The 19,184-nt window shown below is 46.8% G+C and overlaps 1 protein-coding gene across 2 annotated transcripts in view; it reads right to left on the bottom strand.

Moving 5' to 3' along the window:
- The window catches only part of SUPT16H (SPT16 homolog, facilitates chromatin remodeling subunit), a 979,449-nt gene that overhangs the window by 138,776 nt on the left and 821,489 nt on the right, over positions 1 to 19,184 (bottom strand). The gene's annotated exons all lie outside the window — the stretch shown is intronic.

Raw genomic sequence — 19,184 nt, 5'->3', positions numbered from 1 at the left:
CCCCGAAAGACAAGGTGCAATACTCCGCGGTTACCACTGGATGTCGGACCATATGCACAGCATGTGATTCTAAGCAGATTAACAAGCATCAGAAGTATAATTACATTGATGTCTTTTCTGTTACAGGTTATGTACAGGGTATGATCCTCAATGCTGGTTGTCAAGTGGTCCGATGGGCTTTGGGAATTAGTATCCCAGTAGAGAAAAGAAAAAAACTGCCATCAAGTAGGGTTGACAGTTTGAGGAATTTAGTATCACTTTTTCTTGTGTACATTTTAAAACAGTGCGTTAGGAAATTCTTCAGGGGCTACCTGAATAAACCTATGCATTCTTGCTGCAAACAGAATGAAAAGAAACATGTTGGGATGAGGATTGTTGTAAAATTAATTGGCATGAATGTAAAATGAGCAAGTGGGAATGGAGTGCTTGATATGTTTTATTGTATTAATTGTTTGCACAGCACGAGTCACTTTTTTCTGTAAAACAAAAGAAAATAGTAATTGAAATGCTTGTATGGTGTTAAACTGCCTGATACTGATTGCACTGTTAACGACCATAAATTAAATAGGTCATTAACAATATTTATTTTTTTGTTGGTTTTATATTGTATTAATATGAATAAAGTGTGATCATTCGATATGTATCTCAGTTTTGATATAGGCATTAGTCTAATCTAACCAGCATTGTGGTGGATTCTTACCCGTTTGACAACAGTGCGGCTTGCCCCACAGCTTGTGTATTCGTTGTTAAAGGTTGCCAAGTCTATATGAGGGATCTCTATTGGAGGGCTTACTTTTCCCTCACGCCTCTACTTTTGTTTTTTGGAGAAGAGGAAGGGACAGTGGGAAACATTAACAGTGAACACTGTCCAACTAGAAATGCTGGTTGATTCAGGGTTGCTTTACACTACGATTTCACCTGAAGTGTATATGGAGAGGTATGGCAAGGTGGTGGCTGATCTTGAGGCGCATGCTATGAATCCCAGTGCTTATGGCCAGTAACTGATAAACGTGCTGGGCAATGACTGACCAAAAATAGAGTTCAAGGGACAGAGCACTTGTGGGGTATATTTAGTCATCCAGCAGAAAATTCCCCTACATCACCAAACTGCATTTTTCAGCAGTACCAGCAGAATGGCTGCGCTGGCTCTGTTGAGCACCATTGCATTGCACCAACACTGCGTTTTGCAGTCACTGAAATAACGGCTGCACTGTCTTTGCGAAGCACATATGTGGCAAGATGGAACACCCTGAGAAAGCCTGCCAGTGGTTTCTTTATGTGCACCAAAGAAAAGAATTGAAAAGCTGCGCCGTTATGCTGCTAGCTCAAAACTTCCCATTGAAAAAGGAAATATTTTGCATTTAAAAATGACAGCGCCCTGATGCTCTTTTCCACTGTTTCAACAGTACACAGTTCTGTACCAGTGAGACCCAGCGGTGGGGTGCTCCAACAAAAGGGGGCATTTCTCACTGAATGACAGGCTGTGTCAGGCAAGATCTGATATATAAAAAAGAACTTCACTCCAAGCCATGCAGAAAAATGCTTGACTATTTGCAACAAAATATCACAGCTAAACTCTGCACAAGAAGCCCTATCTGCGCTAAGGTTAGTTTCATTGGACCCTTGCCGTGAACAGATTTCTGTGTATCACAAATTGACTAGGGCTACAAATAATGTTTAGAATCTAGATGTAAGAGAAAACCGCACTGTGAAGTGACCGCAAAGGAAAATAAACCATGTGTACAAATTGTGCTTTTTACTAACAAGGAAATGTCTGTTTAAAAGTAAATTGTTGAATTAAGGCCCTGTCCTTGCATAGAAAGGTGAGGGGGTTTATTTTAAAACATATGGAGGATATTTAATTCCAACAGTTTTGCTTTCTGGTTCAGGAAAGAAAGAAAAGTGCTGAAGCACAGAACAGGGTTTTTTCTGGCCTGGCTTCAAAGGACTTCGCTTCCTGGGAACAGGATCGGCCTCCCTTGAAGTGGACCAGCCCCAGAGGTATATGAATAGGGAAGGGTGGTGGATCTCGCACCCTCATCAGACTCTGTGGCAGTGCTCCAGCCTGGTACAATGGATTTCTGGGTCACACGTGTGACTTTTTAGCAGCACCTCCCCTCAAGTCAAACTGGGCAGCTTCAAAGGCAACTCCAGAGCACAGGCTTAGGTGTTGGGAAGATTACAGGAATGGACATGAATGAGGCATTGGAAAGAGTTTGGTATCGCCAAGAGCAAATGAGGCATAAGTGTGGCTTGAAAAGACCCACTGTGGTGAAGGAGGGTGAAGAATCCTTTTGTGTCCAAGTGTAGGAGAGTCCATGTGTCACTTTGCATAGTATCGAATGTTGAAAGGGGTTCTGTTGGTTTGGACGATGGATAGCAATGAAGAGGATTGTTGTGTAGGACAGTGCGCAGGGCAGCGCGGAAGGGGAGAGTGGCAAGTCTGTTGGGTAGAGCAGCAAATTTCGCAAGGGAAGAGGGCAGTAATAGTCACAAAAGTCTGGGTGAAGGACAGTGTGTCGCAGGAGTGGGTGAGGGAAGCGATGGCGTTAAGAATAGCATACAGGGATGTACTGGTTTATGACGGTGAGGGAGCTGGTGCTTGTGTACTCCGATCAAAGGTGCCTCATTAAGGACTATGTGTGGGAGAGGAGTTAGTTGATGGTGGCGTTTCATTGTTGTGCTGTTCAATTATTTATCTTTATTGTTTGTTGTGGTTGTGCGAGTGAAGGGAGGGAGAAGTGTTGTATTGAGTTCTGGTAGAACCAGACCATGGAACTCTGATGTTTGTATATTATGAAATGAGGAAGGGTTCTAATCTGCAGAATACGTTGTAGCAGTCCGCGGTGGCTGATGGCACCATGGGGTCTGTATAATAAAGCTGTACTCTTCCCCTCAACCTTGTCCAGTGTGATTGCTTCACACTTCTTGCATGGACCCCCATACAGTGTCAGTGGACAATCAGCAACTCAGCTGTCCAACTCCAGTCGTCCTGCAGGCACGTCTCCTTGTCGAGCGTAACAGCTGATTTGTAGAGTCACAGCACAACCTTGAAGATAACCATGTTGAATTCCAACCGTTTTGGCAGCTGGAAGTCCATGCAAAGGAAGCTGGCTAGTTTTGGGCATTGCAGGGCAAATGCAGCAATGTATGCTCCAGTTGCGAAAAACTGTCGCCCAACCTCAGGTAGGACAGGTGACTGGTTTGTCCCACCAGTCTTGGGTAGGAAGGCACCTCGCAGAGGTCTTCCTTGTCGATTCAGTCGAGGTGCACGATGCAGTGGTCTCTACTGGTCACTGGTCCAAGTTCTTCCGGGTCCCTCAGGCATCTTCTGGTCCAGTGGTTGACTCATGTTCCTGGGCCCAGTTCATCTCATATCTAGAAAAGGGGATGGGGGCAACCCCAGCCTCCAATAGGCACACAAGAAACATTCAAACCTGGGTGTGGCTGGCCAATGGAGGACAGCCAGCCTTCCACAATTTTTCCCGGCAACAGACAGTCTCTTAGAGGAATGTGTATTGGGGTCTGGGCAAGTGCGACACACACAAACTTTCTGCAAGAAAACCGCAAAGGTGCATGAAAGAAAAGGGCTCTCCCCCCACCTAGGTAGGAAGGAAGGCCAACAAAGGACAGGACATCTTAAACAGGAATTAAATGACATTTTGAGTATATGGTCCCCTACGCGGATTATCGCGGCAGCAGCCTTGATCAACGCATCCAAAAAAATAGAGTAAAAATTAACAACTGCCAGCAGCCTGTTCAGGGGATGCATCGAAAGTAACTTTATTGCCACTTTCAACAAAGTTAATAGGATACAAAGTGTTCCCACAGCACTCCATTAAGGATGGCTTGCGCTGTAATGGTGAGAAAACAGCAGTAAAAAAAATGTGACTACTCGGCACTGGGGGCACCCCAGTGAATCCAAAATGACATTGCAATAGGGACCCTAGGGGTACCTGGCAGCATACCACCTATGGTGTGGTTGCGGACAGGAAAGCCGGAGGCTCCAAAAGACTAGGGGGGAGAAGGTGGGTGTCTCCTTCATTAGGTCCCTTTAAGAGAGGTCCAGTGAACCCAAAACCAAAGTACATGCAGGAGGTGAGTGAGCCAAAAAAATATACCAGAGTTCAGCAATAGTTCTGGGAGGCTCAGGACAGAGGGAAAGATTTGCAAAAAGAAAAAACTCCCCATCAAATACCAATCCCAGCCTCGTTCCGAGCAGTTTACCATCTCCATGGCCTCTTTTGCCAGAAGCTGACGGACCTCCTCCAGTAGGAGAGGTTCCGGAGGTAAGGGTAGGTGGCATGTGGGGTGGTCTGGCCAAACAGGGATATTCTGCCTCCCACAAGGGACAAATGGCAGAAAGCCACTTTAGAGGGACTTTGAGCGTGGGGTTGCAGAGGACAAAATGGAGGTCTAAGCAACTTCTCTAGGTACACCCCAGTCCCTATCCCTATAGGGACAACATCCTTGCCTGTCCGATGGTGCTTGGCCTCTATCTCTCTGGACATAAGTGGTGAAAACACCTCTCCTGCCCACCGGGCTTGCGGTTGCTGCACTGCTAGCTCCACCCACTTGGCGGCAGCCTTAAATGCTTGAAGTTTCTGGAGCAACACGTTGGACTTGGTGCTGAAAAAGTTCATGACATTGAAGGGCATGCTAAGAAGTTTCTCCTGGAGGTCGGTAGCAAGTCCAGATGTCCTTAGCAAAAAAACACGATTGCAAGACTGTGCTGGTGGCCATCGTCCTCGTGTCGCAGACTGCAGTGTCCAAGCCAGACTGCAGAATGTTTCCTTACCGTCCTTGTGGAGGGCCAGAAAGCCTTCCTGCATATCTCCCCCCTCAGGCGATGTGTTCAGACACCCTGGCCATCACCAACCACAGAGCAAAAGATAGCTTAGCAAAGAGCAAGTGGTGTTCACACATTTGGGTCCCAGGCTCTAAGAATCGAAAATCTTCCTATCCCATGCGTTGATTATTTATATAGCACCTATACACAATGTGTTTCAAAGCGCTTCTAGGCAGGGAGGGCATAAGGGAGAATAGTGACCTGAGCCCTTGATACATAAAGAAAGTGAAATTAACTACCATACTCGGCCTGGCGACCTTTCAGACAGTGATAAGGAGGGGAGGAGAACGAATGAGAAACAAGCGGCTACCTTACTAGACAATTTTGTTAGTGCCGGAATATAACAGGAGGGGGTCGGGGGGCAGGGAGAAGAAGAACAAAACAGGAAACTATCCTACTAGGCCCGACAACATTTAAGATAGTGCTGGAGGGGGAAGAAAAGACAAGTATGGGACAGACAGGGGAGATGTTGGGGGGGGGAATAGACGGGTCAAGCGACATTTCTGATAAAGTGCTAAGGATGCAGTGAAGGGGGAGGGGACAGCAAGAAGAGGGATTCAAATGATCAGAACATCCAAGCAAAACAACGGGGGTGGGGTGGGGGGCAAGAGTAAAAACTGTGAAAAAGAGTGGAGATGCAAGTGGGGAAAGCAATACAGTCGCAGAAGTCAGTAATAACACAATATTGCAAGAGAACATCAGATGCAAGCCAGGATTCAGGATGAAGATGGGCACAGCGTGATTCGTACTTATGGGCCCACCTAAGTACGAGATGCAGGGGAAGTCCAGCATGATAATTGAGATGGGTGAAGCACCATGAGTCAAAGCGATCACAAAAGTCAGATCCAAGCAAAAACAGGCAACAAGATGGTGATGGTAAAACTATAATGTATCAAGACAAACTCCTGCAGTAGTTTGATATGGGGGGAGGGGGAGCAGGAAAGAAGGAATCAAGCAAAAACAGGCAACACAAGCAGGGGAAAAGGGGAGCAAGACGGACATCACAGGCAAACAGAGGAGGGGTGGGGGGCAATGGAAGGCACACGGATAACAATGGCAACCGGGGCGAGGGAAGGCACACTGACAACAAAGGCAACCAGTTGGGGTGCGGGGGGTAGGGAAGGTGGGCGTTACAGTAGCGGACAGTGAGCAGACAGGGGCCTTAGGATCGGGCCTTGGGAGGAGGGCGGGCCAAGCCTGCCGGCTTACAGATTGGCTGTAAAGGATGGAGCTCCAGCCAATGAAGGCATATCACCAGGCACTCCGGCGTTTAATCTCTTCTCCCTGTCTGGGGGCAAAGATGGATAAGAGGTTGTCTTAAGGTTCGCCGTAGTGTCCTGTACCACCAAACTATCTGGGAAGCATGGGCATAAAGAAATATGGCGTCAGAAGAAGCCAGCCTGAGCTTCTTGGCTAAACTGCAGTCCACAGTGGGACCAGACACCGGCTTCGCCCACTGTTCCATCACTGGCCCTTCCACAGACTGATAGAAAAGCAAAGTTTCAAATTTTAGAACCCTTGTCCAGGATGTCAATTAGATCTTACTGCACCTTTGGACGTGAAGGGGCCAACAGCCCTAAGTGGTTGACCACCTTCGCCATCAGGTGCTGGAATGCAGGCTGTGGCTTGCCAGAGCTGGCAGCACAGATCAGGTCAACCTCTGGCAAGGTAGCCAGGCCACTTGCCTCCCGCTAGTCGGGTGCCAGGCCCACCCACTTACCCGGCTCCCTGTAAAACTCCTCTAGCAAGTCTCACTGCCTGGGATGGAAGGGCTCTGGCTTGAAAGGGACAGGATCCCCTTCCTCAAATTCTCTCTCATATATGCCCCTTTGGGAAGCAGGTAGAAATGTTTTTCTACGCTGGTGGTCCGCCCGACGCTGGGGAGGGACCAGAAGTCAAGGGGCCCAACATCCGGAGGCAGAACGGTGGGCCCTTTTGTCTTGTCTCACTGTGGAGTCCCTTGCCAGCTCTTCCAAGCGCACTGGCATCCGTCTGCTTGGCCAAAGCCGACGGTGCAGCTGTTGTGACAGCTGACGTTGGGCCCAGAGCCTTGTCGAAGATGTCCATCTTCACCCTGAACGCCTCCTAGTCACCTGGGGCAGAGGACTAGGTGGGAAAAGGTACCTGCAAGACCTCTTCCTACCAGCTGTCCTCGAAGTGGTGGCTCCTCTTATTTTCAGACAAAGTGATACTGCGGTGAACTGCAAGGGGATATCAACCTCTTGCAGTTTCTCTTATTTTTGTCCTTTTGGACAGGGGGCAGTTACTCATTTAACGAAAATTACAAGAAAAACAAAGTATTTTGGATACAAAAATGCTTACAAAAAACTCCAACATTACTTTAAAGAGCAGAGGACCAGTGTTCTTAATAACAATGGGTGAGAGGATGAGAATATAAGACCACATGATGCAGAGGAGGTAGAAACAACCAGGGACAAGGACAGTAGTGCCTGATATAGGAACAAGAAAGTGGAGTAAGTGCTAAGTTTTAGTATGAAGGTGTGAGAGATGAGTGCTGTGGAGTTGTCGTAGATCGGTAGGTGGAAGAGAACAAGGAGATGTGGTGGCATAGAATGCTAAGTAAGTGGTTCTTCAGAAAGGAGGCGAGCTGGATTTAAATACAGAGAGAGGGGGAGTAGTGCAGGGAGGAAGAGCATTCCAGAGTAGGGGAGAAAGGAAGAGGGTTGGCAATGACGGGTGGCAAGGTGGTGATCCAATGATTATTGTGGAAGCAAGGGGGGTGGGGGGGTGAGAGTAAGGAGCGGGATGGGCCAATAGATAGGGTGGGGCAAGTCCATATATAGTTTTGAAGATGAGAATGGAGTTTAGACTTTGCCCTCTGTCCCATAGATGACCAGCCTAACTGACGACAGGCTGGGGCGATGGAGGCAAAGCGGGAAAGGCTGTTGAGTGTACGGACAGCAAAGTTGAGGACTTTGTCGATAGGCGAAAAAGCATAGTTGGGAAGACCATTGAGTAGACTGGTAAAGTAGTACGATCGAGGGAGCAATAAAGAGGAAATTAGGCACTTAGCAGCATTGAAGGGGAGAGGATGTCTTATTTATCGGATGTGGAGGAGAAGTCTGGCCGCAGTGGCAGATTTGGAGATAAAGAGCGAGAATCTGAGAGATGGGTTGAAGACAACACTAAGGTTGCGAGCAGAAGCAGACTAGGGAAGGTAGTCAGGAGAGAAGAGAGGAAGAGAGCCTGTTTGGATGGGTATTTCACCAGCATTGGTATCTTTCATAGATTAGGATGCTCTGAAACAATTTCTTCTCTAAGCGCCTCACAAATGCACAATAAATAAATACATTTATATGCTTGAATATTCCCCATCAGCGGAAGGACAGGGATTGGAGTAACATCATAAAGGAGGTCTAAAGTCCAGTGCGTCTCCCAGAGCTTCCCTACGAGGAAGCTCCCTGGAGCAGAACAACTTGCAATTTCTGTGGACACTGGAAGTAATGAGGTCCCCGAGGAGCCCCCCAAAAGGTGAAGAGCTACGCCAGAACTTCCTGGCAGAGCTCCAATTCTCAGGAGGCAGAGGTCTGCCTGCTCAAGGCATCCGCTGTGAGAGTGTCTCTTCCGGACAGTTAAGCCACCAGAGACACTGTTCTCCAGGGCCTAGAACTAGGTGCATTGCTTCTCGGCGCAGGAAACCAGAGGCCGGAACTTGTTCCTGGGATTGGAGGACATTTACCATCCGAAAGTTATTTGCCGCTAGGTCCTCTGGTGGGAAAGCCCTGCCCAAGCAAGTGTGCAAGACCGCTCTGATAAACCATAGGGCCTAGGATGGCGAAACATGAGACTGTGAAGTTCAGGGAAAAGTCCATGATGTTAGAGTGCATAATGCTACGACACTAGATCTGGCGAAAGCTGGGACAAGCCAGTCATCCAGGTAGGGAAAGACATGAATGCTAGCACATTGGTGAAAATCTTGGGAGTCAAAGAAAGCACGAATAACAGGACCCTGAATTGGAAATGATGTTGACCATCCATGAACCGCAAGTATTTGCTATGCTTTCAACAAATCAGCACCTGAAAGTAGGCACCGTGAAAGCCCAGGGAAACCAACCAGTCATGCAGATTGAGGGCTTGCAGAATCTGGGCTTGAGTAACCATCTTGAACGTGTCTTTGCGCATGGGTCCAGTTCAGCAGCCACAGATGCAAGATGGGGCGCAAGCCCCCATCCTTTGGCACCAGTAAATAGGTGGAGAATCACCCCTTTCCTCATTCTGTGAACAGAACCTGCTCATTTGTGCTTTTCGCCAGTAGCGGATGGACCCCCTCCAATAGGATGGGGTCTGCAGACAACGAGGTGGTCACTGAAGAAATGGTAAGGCAATATCCCTGCCGAATGACCAGTAAGGCACAAGCGTTGGACATGCTCTTAGACATTCCGGGCTGAACAGAAAAAGCCTCCCACCCACCAGTGACGAATGGCAAAGCAGTCACTGAGGTTTAGTGCCCAACAGCTGCTGCAATGCCCCCTCGCTGGGCACTCCTTTTCTCGGCTTCTCAGGAAATGTCTACCCTGTCCCCTTCCCAAGGAAGGCAGAAAAGAAAGGCAGGCTCCAACAGAGCAGGATTGTTTCCTTGCTCCTGAAGTGGGTCCTGTCAGCACAGAGAGACCTCCTTAGACATGCTGCAGTAGTCCCCAGAAAGTACCCTACCAGTCGCAAAGGACACGGTGGTAGCCCTGCGGTGCAGTAGTCGGAAATGATGTCAAACATCTTTTGCAAAAGCTCTCCCATTCCTTCGGTGTGGAGAACTGGGTAGGGAAGGGCACTTGTGCCGGACGATTAGGGGACCCACTGAAGTGGTGGCTCTTCTTCAAAGACGACCAGTGCCAGTGTGAGGACTCCTCAAAGACACTTTTCTTGCGTGGAGACGCCTGCTCAGAAGAGCTTTGTTCCGTGCCACCTCAAATCAAGACCATGGAGCTTCACCCCTCATCTTACGGATGAAGGTTACGATCTATGCCGCCCTCTGCCCGAGCGCCTTCGTGTGCATGGACTGGCATCACTTGCAATCCTGGGTGACACGGGGTCCTTGCCCAAGCAATACAAACAAATCCGGTGAGAATCCAAGGCCGACATTTTCCGTTCGCAGTCCACACACGGATTGAAGCCCATGGCTTTGGACAGAGTAAACATGGGGTACTTCAAAGAGTAAATAATTAAGCTTGACAAGCATGTTCCGATCAGAGAATGCAAAAAAATAAATAAAGGAATTGAGGTCACGGGCGGCATCGCTATATGCACACTGGCCCGACATATCTGGTGGGGACCTGTAGAGCTTTGTAGAGAGCAGAGGCAAGCTGCACCCTTTGCAGCGGAAAAGTTTCAGGAGAACCACTGTGCAGGGTTAGGGATATCATGGATCAGGAAACCGTGGGAGGAAGGAGTCCATTAGAATGTGTATGACAAAAATTACATACCTGTAATCATCTTTCTGATGCTTGTATCTGCTTAGATTCATATGCTTTGCATAGGTGGACATCTAGTGGTTGGTGCAGAGATTTGTTTTCTATTTTGAAAAGGGATGTCGACGGGGCATGTCTGTAATACTAGCCCCATCATGACATGTCCTGTACCCGTGATCCCTCATGCATCAAGGTCCTCAGATTTGTTTCCCCCCCCGGACCCGATGTTGTATAGTGAAAAAGTCGAAATGTGTTGAGAAACAGATTATCTATCTTCTCTGTAATCCCAATGAGGGGAGGATGGGTGCATGCATGGGCATTTAACCACATATATGCATCAGAAAGACGATTACAGGTATCTAATGTTATCTAATGTTTGTCTTCTGAGGATTGTGGCTCTGTTTATAACCACATGCTTTCCATAGACTAGTAAGCAGTATCAGGTGAAGGCGGTGGGTTGTTAGAAGAAACAGAGGATAAAATACATATTTTAATATTGCTTGTCCTACTTGCGAGTAATTTTTAGCTTGCATGTCTGCAAAATAATATTGGGTGAAAGTGCGTACTGAACTCCCAGTTGCTGCTTTGCAGATCGCCTCAAGTGGTATATTGGCAATAAATCCTAACATAGCCCATGTGGAGCGTGCCCTTAGTGTGAACGGTACGTCTTGGTTTGCTAATGTGTAACATTTCTGCATGCATTTTATAATCCATCTTGCAATAGAATCCCATGAGATGGGGTCTCCTCTTCCACCTGCTCAAGACAACTGGCCTGTTTTCCCAATGGGTTTTGTTGAGGTAGTACATGACTGCTCTACACACATCTAGTTTGGGAAGGTTTCTCTCCCCAGAGATTTGTGGATTTTGAAAGAAAGCAGGCAATTCAATGGACTGTGTAACATGGAATTTAGAAATGTACTTTGGTGAGAAACGTGGATGCGTTCTTAAAACCACCTTGTTTTATGTATTGTGAGAAAAGGTTGACAGATGAAGCTCCCTTATTTATTGTTTGTTAGGCACTTACACAGGAAATACATTCTGTTTCAAAGCGCCCACAGGGCAGCAGGGAGGAAACATGGGATAGCAGTACAATTAAATACAGAAAAAACACAGGGGGGAAAAAGGCCAAACCTACTATGCCTTGTGAGTATTCAGAACGTGCAAGTGCAGGAAGGAAGACGGCAGTGGGGATGGTGATGTGGTGTCCGTGCTCGAGGGTGAGCCACAGATGAAGTGCAACATATGGTAAGTGCTATGCGGCCAGGAGCCACATTGGGAGGAAAGTTCGATTATCCGGTGCAGAGGGTGTGTCGAGGCAAGTGCTGAGGAGATGTGTGTGAATGGTTAGAGGCCCAAAGGTCCAAGACACCAATAACAGCAACTGTGGGATTAGCAGAGGAAGGAAGAAGGGAAGGAGGAGGAAAAGAGGAGAGCTTTGAGCTGCTTTCGAATCTTCAGAAGGTCCTGCTAAAGACGCAGAGGGAGGCTGCTTCAGAGGAGGGATCCAGCTGAGGAAAGCGAACAGCCTCTTGCTCTCTGTTTAGCGAATTGCTTTACACACAGTTGGTGCCAGAGGAGCGTAGAGGTCTACAAGGAGAGTTTTTTGTTTTTTTAAAGAGTTACAGATAGTGTGCTCGCCGGCCCCAGACAGCCTTGTGGAAGATGCAGAGGGATTTGAATTTGATCCATGCATCGACCGGGAGCCAGGGGAAGCTTTATTGGGGCAGGAGAGATGCAGCCCCTGGGCATAAGGCCAAGGAGACTCGCTCTTTTCTGGATTAGCTGAAGGGACCAGAGTGGAAGAAGTTAGATTGAGGAGGAGGTTGTTGCAATAGTCAATTCTAGAGAGAACCTGGGCTCGGGAAACACTGAGCTTCTGGGGTAAAGTTAGAAATGGGAGAATTCCTTTGGGACTTCTTGGCAATGTCCTGCGTGTAAGGGAGCAAGGATGAAGAGGAGTCCAAGATGACTCCAAGGTTTCTGACTTCAGAAAAAGGAGCCGGGGCAGAGCCCAAGATGGGAGGCCAGAAAGGAGGGAGAAGGGGTCCCAATAGGAAGGACCTCAGTTTTGGTGGCATTGAGGCAGAGATCACTGGAAGAGCACCAAGCCTGGAAGGCAGACAGGCAATCAGAGAATGAAGGAAGGTGCAAATGAGTCACCAGGAAGTCTGAAAAAGAGCCGCGTCATCTGCATAACACTGGAAGTTTGGGGGTGGGGAGGAGGAGATGAGGCGTGACAGCTGTTTGGCAAGATTGGCTGCAGTAACCCTGTGGGAGACTACACCAGCTTTGTCCTCTTGGTAATAGGTAACCCACCTATTGGTATAAATCTGTACTACATAAGTTGGTAGAGTGACTAAACAGCCACTCCTATCTAAAGAGGGGTAAATGTGAGCTATAGAGATGCCACACAGATTCACAGTTACAAGTATCCAAATAACACTTACACTCAAGGATTTCTAGTAAACTAATTACTTAACTGTCCGTTTTAAAAAAGGCCTTCTGTAAAAAGGGCAATGTGTTAGGGAGAATTCTCAAACATGTGCTAATTACTCCCACATTAGAGACCTCCAGCTCTTTCGCTGAACTTTGGGACTTTGAACTTTTAAATTCTATGCGTTTTCTGTGTTGGTTTCTTTTGGTTATGGAGTCTGACAAACTCCATAGGTATCATCTTTTACAATGGTCGCACAGCACCTTTAGTGCAGTGACACAGGGAAGTCTTTTAGATTTCCCAAGGTTTAAACACCTTCTCTGGGATAAACTACTGTTTCCTAGAGCAGTAAAGTGAAATTTACTTTACTTCGCATTGTACTTGCTAGACCCAGCACACCCTATCTAACAATAGAGTGCTGGAGGGGTTACTTAGTATCCCCTGTGTCTAAATGCTCATGTAACATTTTTATGTTACCCTTTCCTCACAGAATGGCTGGTGGCAGTGGTTTTGTTCCGAAATACCATGGTTTACATTTACCGCGGCTGTTCGCAGCTCCAGTAATGCTAACTGCAGGAGCCATCTTTTTCAAAATGGCACAGAGCCTTCTAGAGAGTTTCTCTGCGCGCCACACCAGGTTTAGTCTCTTTGTTCATTTCGCCTTTGTTGGGCTTCAAGAGTGAAACCCGCCTCTGGCTCCAGTGTGTCTGGGGTAGGCAGGAAGTGAGCAAGGTGCCCGAAACTCCCTTTGCTTAGACTCCTAGAACCAAATGCACTCTGTGGTGATTGGCTGACTGACTGTCCGGCAAGGACAGCCACACTGCTGGTTGAGTGACAGCTAGGCGGGAATGAATGGGAGAGAACTGAATAAAAGGTGAGTCTTTTGGCTTGGAAAGCAGAGTCGACCACTTGACGAAGGAACTGAAGAAGAGCTTGGAAGAGGACGCCTACTGCAACTCCTGGACCGCAAGGACGACTTCTTCCTTTGAGTTGGGGGACCAATCAACTCCAAAGTAAGCCACCTGGACAACCATCTTGGAGCTGGTTGAATTTTCTCAAAGTTGTTGCAGGAAACTGTAAAGCTAGGGAGAGGGACACCAGATTGTGTGCATTACTTTTAAGCTGGCCTAAAACTTTTGGAAGATCCTCCGGACTCCCACGAAGCAGGACTGACCAGGCCTGAGCCCCCTCAGCAGAGTGTGGGACCCCCAGAAGAAAGGACAGTCCATCTTGACAGCCAGAAACCACGTTGTTGCTATTTGCGGTAGCTGAAACGCGAAACAGCCACTGAAGGTGACGTCTGTGGGTTTTGGCAGTCCCAGTGCATTGCAGGAGTCCCCCAACATCCTCCCACTTGCCCCCACAATTGAGGCCCAGCAACAGTGATATCTGCAGAGCTGCACAGGAACAGAAGTCATCAGCTGTATCTTTTCTTCTTTAACAAGGTACTGTAAAACAAGTCTAAGAGAACTTAACTCTTACTGTAGAAGTGCTTGTAACTTACACACCTCACAGGTCTAATCGGCTGGTGGCCCTACATTTGATTCTTCTTTTCATCAAAGACTCCTAAGAACTTGTGCAAAGACTTTTCCATTGACTTACCAGAAGTGCTTTATCCTATCCAAGACTTTAGCCCATTGACTTTGGCTTAGCCTATTGAATTGAACGACTCTTCCAGTGAACTCTAAAAGTATCTGCACTGCTTAAGAATATTTGTGGTCTCTTGTGTTCTAATAACCTCTGCCTTTTACAAACGTTTAAGAGTATTCTGAATGCCAACAGTAAGATATTCATGTCCCCAGCACCCTTGTTACTGAAGTCACCTGTGGGTGTAGGTTGCGTCTGTGGGCCATCCCAAAAGGGTCTGGTCCGATTCAGAAACTCAAACTGTACAGTATTGAAGTATATTTGTGTGTTACTATTCTATTGCTCCCTTCTGACGAAGGCTTTATAACCGACTGATAAATTATTCATTGTTTATGCAAGAAACCTTGAGTGTAAGTTTATTTGAATACCTGCAACTGTGAATCTGTAACTCCACTACAGCTCACATTTCCCCTCTTGAGATGAGCCTGGCTGCTCAACACGTTACCAAAACTGTGTAGTACAAGCTTATAACAAAGGTTGGGTTGCCTATACCTGTAGTCATAGTTTGTAGTGTTCCCAGAGGGTACTGCATTCAAACTTTGCTTAATATAAAAAAAACAATAAAAATACACTTCATAACACTTCCTCAGATTTAGGATTAGCAAGTAGATACCCTTTTGGGATGCCTCACACACTTCCGACACCCTGAGGTGACTTCAATTACTAGGACAATGTTTGGCATCGATAGCACTTTTTGTACTTCATGCAATTCTGAGGTTGTGGAAAAGGAACGGGTTAGGGAAGGAAAAAGGTAAACCGGTTCTCCGAGTATGTGAATACTTTTCAATCTCCAATGAAGTCTAGATTAGATCTTTCCCAGCAATACAAGTTAAACGTAGGCACCACCTACGAGGAACAGTTGGAATCAAAGTCAATGGGTCAAAAGAGTCTGCAGCGAGCCAGAGACCCCTGGGGGAGTCCGGTAGACTCAAAGTGATAGCCACGGCAGGCAGAAACAACGTGGTTGTGTTTCAATAACACTGCGTTTTTTCTTTCTAAGTTTCTCTGGCTCCTTCAGCTCAGAGGAACGTGAGAAACTTCTAAAGAAAACCGCAGCGTTTTAAAATACAACAACGTTGTATTTATGTTTGCGGTACGTTTTAAAAGCTGCAGTTTTCTTTCCAAGTTTCCCGGGCTCCTCCAGCCCGGAAAACTTAGAAAAAACTGCAGCTAGTGCTTATTAAAAAAAAAAAAGAAATAAGCACGTACTCAGATGCAGCTTTTCTGTCTGCAGTCTGTGGTCTCCATCCTCCGGCACCAATGAAGCAAAAGCCAACCAGTGGTAGCTTTTGTTTATTACAGCTGGTTGGCTTTTGTTTCATTAGTGCCGCAAGGGCAAGCACAGGAGGCATCCATTTCACAAATTGGATGCCTTCTAGTGCTTCCCATTTTTAAGTTTGAGCTTCATTTGTGCAATACTTTACATATAGGGACTTTTAAAAAAAAATCTTTTTTTAGATATATTTTTGATTATTGGCCATCTTTTTAGCCAATAATATTTCTGAGCGCACTATTCCTTTAAAAGCGATCGACTCAATTTGGTGTTCGTTCCTATCCCTGGCACTTCAGTACCAGCAGCAGTGGAAGTACAGCCAGCTTCAAGAGGATGTCCAAAGGAGTTCACTTTGGAGTTGACTGGTCCCACCAACTCAAGGAGAGAAGTCGTCCTTTAAGGGCTTCTCTAGTCGAGGCAAAATCAGAGCTTCAGCACAGCAGCAGGGCTTCACCGTGCAAACCAACGGTCCAGGAGTTGCAGCAGGTGTCTCTTCAAAGTTATTTTTCGCTTCTTTCGTCCAGTGGTTGACTCTGCCCTCCAAGACAAAAAACCTGGCCTTTTATGCAGGTTTCTCCCATTCATTGCAGTCTAGCTGTCAATCACACGGAAGGGTGGCTGTCCTTGCCGGACAGCCAGCCGGCCATTCACCTTTGGGCGCATTCCTGTAACCAAGGGGATTAAGCACAGGGAGTTTGGGGCACCTCCCGCACTTCCTGCCCCTGCCAGACATACTGGAGCCAGAGGCGACCTTCATTCGTGAATCCCCGCCAAAGAAACAAAAGGTACCAAACCTGTTTTGACGCAGAGTAAATCTCAAGAAGGTCCTTCTGAGCAAGAAATGATGAAAAAATAAGACCGGGGCCATTTTGACAAAATGCAGATGCAAACTCAGCTTGCGGTAAAAACTCCCAATGGTAGTTAAAAGTAAACCACTGCCACCAGACAATTGTAGAAAGGGTAAAATAAAAATCTTACATGAGAAACTAGACAAAGGGGATACTAAGTAACCCCTCCAGCACTCTATTGTAAGATAGTGTGTGCTGGGTCTAGAAAGTTACAAATTTAAGTAAAGTCAATTTCACTTCACTGCTCTTGGAAACAGTTTATCCAAGAGAAGGTATTTAAACTTTTGGGAACTCTGAAAGACTTCCCTGCATCACTGCACTAAGGTGCTATGTGCCACAATGTAAAAAGATGATGCCTATGGAGTTTATCAAACTCCAAAACCAAAAAGCAACAATTTAAGTCACAGTAAAATACGAGTGGGAAAAAAAGTCTCACTCTCTCCAGGTTGAAATTTAAAAAGTCCTAGAGTCCTAAAAAAGTGCTGGGGGTCTCCAAGGTAGAGCGGAATTAGCATATTTCTGAGAATTCTCCCTAACGCCTCTTGATTAGGGTTCCTTCTGCAATCATTCTACCTGTAGTTTCTGCAGCTTCCAGGGTGTTTAGGGACTGCATTCAGCCTGCTTGGCTTCTGCTAGTGTCAAGCATTTGATTTCAGGGGCTCTTGAGCGCCATTACCCATCTCTTCCATGTTGTCCCATCATGGTTAGGTAAGATTTTCATATTTGCGCTAAATCTTCCTGACCTGTGTAGACCCCAGAACCTTTCAATTGGACTTGGTAATTAATTGTCCTTGTCCCTAGGTGAAGGGGAATCGTGTTCCCCTCTCACCTAGTCTTTTACTCTCTTTATGGGTGACCAACCCCATGTCTCTCCATAGGATGCGATTGGAGTTATGTTTCCCACAACTTTGGAATGACTCAAGTACTATGGCAGCACACATATTTTAAATGCAGTGGCTACCTTTCTTTTTTCGCTTTACCGTATTTGGGTGAACTACTGTTCCCAAGGGTTAAAGAGGGATTTATATAACCACCTTGTGTGGGGTGCTTGGGAGATTCAATGTATTCCCTTTCTCAATTACCTGTAACATTGTTACAATTGCAAGTTTACATGAATGGCTGGTGGCAGTGGTTCTACCGTAACCCCTTAAATGATGAGCTCTATGCAAGTCTATGCAAATAGGACAAGCATACTGGTCCTTCGTACTTAAGGTGATTATGATTTTCTAGTCTTATAATCGCAGGCTGTGAAATCAGCCACAGTAATGCATAGTAGGGCAACTATTCTGCTAGAATGGTAGGATCGTTTTTTCAGCATTTATCATTTGTTTCTGAGGTCTTCTGCCATTCTTCTAGGCGGGAATGACTTTGGTTGAAGTTTTGTCATCAGAGAATCGTTTGCATTCCCCGCCGAGGCTCCAGAGTGTCTGAGAAGGGAGGAAGCGAGGGAGGAAACCAAAACTCTGCGTCCCTTTGTCTTTCATCCTGCCTGAAAGGAACCAGTTTTCACTGGGGGGCTGGCTGTCCACATTGGACAGTCAGACCACCAGTTTCTGGAAACTGCAGGGAGAGTTTGAAAAAGTTGTGCTGTAGTGACTTTTAAATACTACGATCCTGTAAACTGACAATTCGACCACTGGAACCAAAGAGAAAGATGAAGAAACAACAGTTGTAACCATTTGCAGCGACTGAGAGCCTGCTGTGTAACCGTAGCCTGATATAATTCTTCTTAGCGAATTGGAGGTCCCGAATGCGACAACTCATACCCAGAGGCTGGCGTGATCCACTAGTGTGAAGACCACCTGCACTTTAAGCCATCCATCCACGTGCTGCAGTGAAAAGCAGGATCCCGTCACACAGGGTAGTTTGCCCAGGACCAGAACAGCAGCTCTGGCTGAGGAAAATAACAATCTTACTTCTTCAGAGTGGGATCTATGTTGGGGAGAATTCTCAAAAATGTGCTAATTCCCTTCACTTTAGAGACCCCCAGCAACTTTGCTGGATTTTGAGAACTTGATTCTTTTTACCCAGAGAGTGAGCCTTTTTTCCCCACTCATGTATTTTAATGTGCGTTTCACCCTTGTGTTCTTTGATTATGGAGTTTTAGACAACTCCATAGCAGGACTTGCTCCAGGCATTTTCAACTGAGGGCCAGGTTTGTGACCAGGGGGGCCCAAATGCCATTGGGTGTGGGTCTAGGAGTACCCTCAATAAAGTGCTGGGGTTGAATCAGATTTCCCACATCCGTGATCCAGCAAAAAATGTCTTCCCAAGTCTGGAAAAATACATTTACACCCCTCTATAAACAGTACAGAACAAAAAGAGCAGCAAGGAAAATACTGTTGCAACAGCAAGCAACCTATCTTCCCTTCACATCTACTCTTCCCTTTCTATTATATCCAATCCTCCTTCACCTTTCACCCCAAGTCACCTTCCCTCAGCTCCTCTAACCACCATTCCCATTTACCTCCACTCCCCCCTACTCCCACCAGCCCCCAGCATGCCTTTCTTGGCCTGGCTGGGGAAAATTGAGGGTGATGCCGCCTCCTCCTCCGAGAGGGCTGGGCAGTGAGGCCCCAGTTTTTGTACCATCTCAGATGGTGTTCGCCCAACAATGCCTTTCTGAACACTGCTACTCCCAGCAGGCCCAGGAGGAGGTGCTTGTGCTACCTCCATCTTGTTGTGAAAGATTGACCCGCCCCCCCAG

This window comes from Ambystoma mexicanum, unplaced genomic scaffold, assembly GCF_040938575.1.
Source record: "Ambystoma mexicanum isolate Mex_15411 unplaced genomic scaffold, UKY_AmexF1_1 Mex_scaf45, whole genome shotgun sequence".
NCBI classification, from domain to species: Eukaryota; Metazoa; Chordata; class Amphibia; order Caudata; family Ambystomatidae; genus Ambystoma; species Ambystoma mexicanum.
Note: the sequence above shows the minus strand (reverse complement) of the source record. Positions and strands in the feature narration are given on the sequence as shown.